Source organism: Neophocaena asiaeorientalis, unplaced genomic scaffold, assembly GCF_003031525.2.
Source record: "Neophocaena asiaeorientalis asiaeorientalis breed wild unplaced genomic scaffold, Neophocaena_asiaeorientalis_V1.1 scaffold149, whole genome shotgun sequence".
Lineage (NCBI taxonomy): Eukaryota > Metazoa > Chordata > Mammalia > Artiodactyla > Phocoenidae > Neophocaena > Neophocaena asiaeorientalis.
In genome coordinates, this window is record NW_020174442.1 from 239,278 (window position 1) to 245,382 (window position 6,105).

Here is a 6,105-nt window from a genome sequence, read left to right on the forward strand (position 1 = left end):
GGATTCAAACAACCATGGATTGAAAATTGTGAGATACAGATCAAGACAGAAGGATGGACTGCATTGGCAAAACACAAAATCCTTGCAAGTGAAAACATCTGTGACTCATTCAATGAAAGGACAATACAGAAGCTCTGAGAATTTTGCTCCCCACACCTTTATCCTCAGACTCACCAGCACTTAGTGTTACAGGAAGAGCTAAACCTTCCAAGTGGTAAACGGGCAGATTGTCCAGGAATGGGCTGCTTAGGACTGAGGTAGGTAGTTAGGGCTTTTGCCAGCTCATGTTTGAGGTTTTTTGATTCATAGGTATGTTTTCATCTGGTCATTTTAAAAACTCCTCTTCTTCAATCCTCCCTTACGTTGGATATTTCTAGCTGGTGTTATAAGACTGCAAAGCTGCCCTTCAGTCTAATCACGTTTTACCTAGGAAAGAATGTGAGCTGTGAGTAACAAACCAGAACTGGTAGTCTCACATAGCAAATAATCCAATAATTTTTCCTGCTTACTGAAACTCCACTGATTTGCTCTATCCAAAGTGACAACAGAGTGTAGTCTACATTGAAAACTAGCTATGATACAGCTAGAACATCAAACTATCTGCCCTGTCTGGATGGGATTTGTTCCTTGGGTGCATCACACCAAATTCATTAAAATTCAAGAAAAATAGTTTCTAGTGGAACCACAGGAAAAAAAAAATCTCTTGATCTTTTATTCTATACACCTTCCACAGGTGCCCTATAGCACACTGAACAGCAATAAATTTGACTGGATCAGAAACCTATGAATCTTTCTTTATTCTTCTATTTTCTCTTTTAACTCCAAAGTGCAATCTATTTCCAAGATTCTCATTTTTTGCTCCCAAATATTTTTGAATCTGCTCAGTTTTCTCCATATCCATGACATCAACTAGCCTAAAGTGCTGTTATAGTAGACTATGATTAATAAAATAGCTTACAAAATCTTCCTGCATCTAAACTTGCCTTTCTGTAGTTAATCCTCTATTCTGTAGTCAAAGTGATCTTTCTAGAAGACAAACAAATATCGATCATATTTTATGTTCTGCTTGAACTCCCTCATATCTTTACTATTTCCCTTAGGAGCTTGTTATTTAAAGTGTGGCCCATGAGCCTGCAGCGTCAGCAATACCTAAGAGCTTAGGAGAAATGCAGAGTAGCAAGGTCCATTACAAACCTAGTGAATAAGGCTCTCTACACTGTAAAATTTCTGTACTGTAAAATTTCTGTATGGTTTAAATGCACGTTAACGTTTAAGAACCACTATGTTAGGATAAAATCCAAACTCATGGCTCACAAAGCTTTTGATGAACTACCCACAAATTAGCTTTCCTGACACTTCTCTTGACAACCCCCATCCATCCAACCTATAAAGATGCTATGTGGTCTCTTGCATCTAGATTTTCAAACGTCGGTTTACTTTTCCTGAATACTCTTTCCCACACCGCCCCAACTTCTTCCTTGCTAACTCCTACTCATTTTAATTATTCTCCAAATAAATTTTTCCATATAAACTGAGATATGTATTTCAACTAGGTATTTTAATGACACTCTATACTTCCTTACAATAGAACTTCTCTCACTATTGTAATAGACTATATCCTCCAGAATACTGTAAGCACTCTAGAAATAGAAAACTAGCTTAATATGTTAGTTGTTGTATATCCAACACCAAAAGTTAGCACATACTAAGTGTACAATATTTAGTAAATAAATGTTGACAAAAAATATACCTGATAGCTTAGTTGTTTTTTTTCCCTATGCAGAATTATGCAGAAAAACTATGATTTTTTTAACTCCCAGGAAAACTAATTCTAGAAACCTAGGCTGAATGTAGTAGAAGGATGTCTTCAGGTAGTCACTCGCATGCAGTTAGGGAAGAGGAGGCAATCTGGGAGGCAGTATCTCAGACGATAAATTCAAAGCCAGGTAACCTTTCAGGGAAGTTAAGCTGAAAGTGGCAGTGAATACAGGAGATTCGGGTATGCATGAATGGGGAAGACACTGAGTAAATCAGATGGGAGCAAGATGGTTTGAAGTGGGGCAGAGATATTGAAAAATTCACTGAGTCATAGAATATACAACACAGGTTTAAACTGTATGAGTCCACTCATATCAGATATTTTTCCCCACTAAATACGTACTACAGTACTATACAATCCATAGTTGGTTGAGTTTGAATTTGCAGGTGCAGAATCATGGATAGAGAGGGCTAACTGTAAAGTATGCAGAGGGTCAGCACCCCTAACTTCCTCACTGTTCAAGGATCAACTGTAGCTTGTGAGGAGAAGTCTGCAACCTTAGCAATAAATGCATGGTTCAAAGAGTAAAACCCCCAACTGTTCATAATGTTATGTTTTGTTCTCTTTCAAGGATATTTCTTCCTCATCCCCCTTCTCAATCCTTTCATCTATAAGTAAATTCCACTACTAAATGCAGAGGAGGATTTCACACTCCAAGTGGTGACATTTTCCTTTTTAAAATCCTGTTATACTCTGTATAACTTCTATGTGGAAAACGAATTATTGGGTTTCCAGAGTAGATGCTAGGAGACCAGTAAACCAGACAAGTAATTACAGGAGGCTGCACAGAGATTGTGGTATCGAAGGTAGAGAGGATGGGTACATTTGAGTGATATTAAAGAGACAGGGTTGATTAAATGGATTATAAACTGAAACGTAACCTCGTTAGCTGCCTTTTTAACAACTTAGTATCTGATTTTATCGCACACATTGCTGAGGAAATTGTAAAAATAAAGTATTCTCTTCCTAGGTCAGTGCTCAATAAGGAGAACATGTTTAGTTAGAGTGTGAAGATAGTGAAGCCCAATGGTGAAAAGTGGGATGAGTTTTAGTCCAGCATCTCTCAGGGTCTCCTTGAGCTAAAAATGAATTCAAACCTTAAGTCCCAGATAAGAGAGCTGAATATAACAGCAGCCAGGGAAAGTAAGTTGATAGCAGTCAGAAAGCTATTATGATCATTGTTCCTGTTCCTCAACTGAAATCTTTTGAGAAAAACCAAGTCTGGTAAGTACTTGAATTGGAGAAAATGTTCAGTGAGAAATACATTATCTTTAAAGCCCAGAGGAGAATTCTGCCTAAGCCAACTCAAAAAGGCTGTACAAAAAAATAAGCAAAAGCATCCTAGAAACCATACTCTGACAATCATGCACGTGTGATCCTAGAGGACTTAGTTTTTCCAAGTGAAAGTGTAGGCAAGAGAATCCAGGTGAAACTGGATGCCAACTAACTCAAAGATTCATTTGGATAAAACACAGCAGAATAATGTGGAACACAAGGTTGAAACTTTTTCTGTTGTCTATAAGGGCAACACAGGCAAGGATGTTAATTTAAATATCCAGAGTCTCAGTTCTCAGTTGTAAACAAAAATGACTAAAATATTATTACAAAATATTTTAAAATAATGTAAATTTCATAGTTTAATTTAAAAGACATTCTAGAAATAAGAGAAGCTCCTTTTCAGAGGATGACTAAACTCCCAACAAGCTAAAGCAAAGCCATCCTATATAGGTTCTTATTCCAGAAGGTACCATCAAGTTCTTGTTATCTGAAACTACTTATTATCTAAGAGAATGAGTTGATAATACTTAGGTTACATCACTTTGCTTTACTGTTTTTAATATTGCCAAGAAGACAGCAGTAGAGAGCAATAGAGAGATCTTATTAACACCTTCTTAACACCTCATTAATACCCTGTGCATTCAGCACAGACCAAAATCCAAGTTTGGAAATAAGGAACAAGCCCTAAGTTAAGGCCTACTTTAAATCTACCCTAAAACAAATTAAAACCAAGTCTTGAAAGGTCAGCAAGAAAGAAATATTTTGAAGATTGATGCCACAAGTAAGAGGAGCTTAAGAAACACCCTGGGCTTTCCAGAGATTCTAACAATGCATAAAGTCAAACCTACACAAGTCCAATGTGATGAGTTAGTAATTTACCTGCATGTTAAAAGAAAAAAAAATTCAAAATTTCTACAATGCTTTATCAATAATGTACAGTACACATGAAAATTATACATACAAAGCCAGAAATATTGTTATACATAGTTAAGGAAAAAACAGTCAATAGACACCAACCCTAAAACGGCTAAGCTGGTGAATTCAGCAGACAAAAATTGAATACAGGTATTAGAAATATGTTCAAAACACAAAAGGAAAATACAGTCAATATATGAACAGTTAGGATATATGAGCTGAAAAATGAAAATTATAAATAGTATCATATCCATGAATGATTAAATATGACAGGAATTTCACTTCCTGCATAGAAAACCCCACAAGATACATGAACAAATGATTTAAACATTATACAAAAGCCAGAAAATGATTCTTATTCCCTTAGAGAAAGGAAACAAAGTTAGGCATATAATTGCCAGAGTTTGCTGTTTGGAGGCATTTCTGTGTCACACCTCAGAGAGGGGCAACCCTGTCAAAGTCTTATTTTCACTGAGTATAGGGACAAAAATGAGAGTTCAGGGAGGCAAAACAACTAGACTGTGTGAGATAGAGTAGTGGAGAAAGGGAAATTACAGAGAAAGAGAGCACACACTCCAGAGATGCACAGAGAGAGAGGTTCCCTCAAATATTTGGCTGAATACTGATTTTCTCATGTATGAGACAAACTATCCAAGATTAGAAAAGTACGAAAAGCAATAGGTCAAACAACTTCTACAATACACACAGGGCTAAGTATAATTTATGATCCCAATAGTCAGAGTTTAAATAGCCAGTGAGGCATTGGATATCCAACGGGGCTTCATTGACCTACGTCTACACTAAATAATCTTAAAAGCAAGCCCCAAAAGTCTGAAATACATATAAAGCTTAATTTCAACATTCTTTAAAGGAATACAATTCAATTCAACCTTTAACAATATCCAGCATCCATTCAAAAATAACAAGATAAGCAAAAAAGCAGGAAAATATTATGTATACCTATAGAAAAAACATCCATAGACACAGAACATTAAGTGCCAGAAGTGATTGATATAGCAGTAAACATGTTCAAAAAAAGTTATGATAAAGATTATAAATCATCAAGGATTTAAAGGAAAACATGAACATAATGATTCAAGAACTGGAAGAGACTAAAATCAAACTTCTAAAGATGAAAAATAACATACTTGACATAAAAAATACAATACATGGAATTAAGAACAGATTAGAAGACAGTAAAGAAAATATCGGTGAACGAAAGAAATAAGATAGGAAGTAAAACTGATCTTGATCTCAAATAACATGCTTGTCCACATAGAAAATCCTAATGAAACTATAAGAAAACCAACGAAATTACAAAGTGAATTTAACAAGGTTATGGGATCCAAGATAAATATATATTAGCTACAAAATTAAGAAATAATTTTTAAAATGCAAAAATAACATCTAAAAGCATAAAATATTTAGGAATAAATTTAATGAAAGATGTGGAAGAACTGTACACTAAAAAACTACAAAACACCATTCAGAGAAATTAAAGATCTTAAGAATTAGGAAAATGTATATTTTTTATTGGAAGATTAAATTTTTTTAAGGTATCAATTCTACTCAAATTTATCTGTGGATTTAATACAGTCCCCCTGCAAACCCCTAACAAAGGTAGCTCCAGACTAATGGAACAGAATTGAGAGTCCAGAAACAGATTCACAAACAGGTATGGTCAATTGATTTCTGACATTTGTACTAACATAATTCCAAAGGAAAAAGCTATTCTTTTTCAGCAAATCATGTTGCAAAAACTATATTAAAAAAAAAAAAAAAAGAACCACCTTGGCTTCTACCTCATGTCATAATACAACTTAATTTGAAATAGCTTAGAGACCAAACAAAAATTAAAACTATAAAATTTTTAGAATCATGTATTAGAGAAAGTATTAGTGAACAGTGGTAAAGATTTATTAGACATGATACAAAAAAAATTAGTAATAAAATAAAAATTAAAAATTTGACTTCATCAAGATACAAACCTTCAGCTCTTCAAAAAACACCATTAGAAAAACCATACACTAGAAGAAAATGTTTACAAGATATAGTCCACAACTCAAAAATAAGACAACCACCCTACTATTTAA

At 34.5% G+C, this 6,105-nt stretch overlaps 1 pseudogene; it reads left to right on the forward strand.

Moving 5' to 3' along the window:
- The first annotated feature begins 2,811 nt into the window (after nt 1-2,811).
- Nucleotides 2,812-3,413, forward strand: LOC112407760 (40S ribosomal protein S7 pseudogene; annotated as a pseudogene).
- The last annotated feature ends 2,692 nt before the right edge of the window (nt 3,414-6,105 follow it).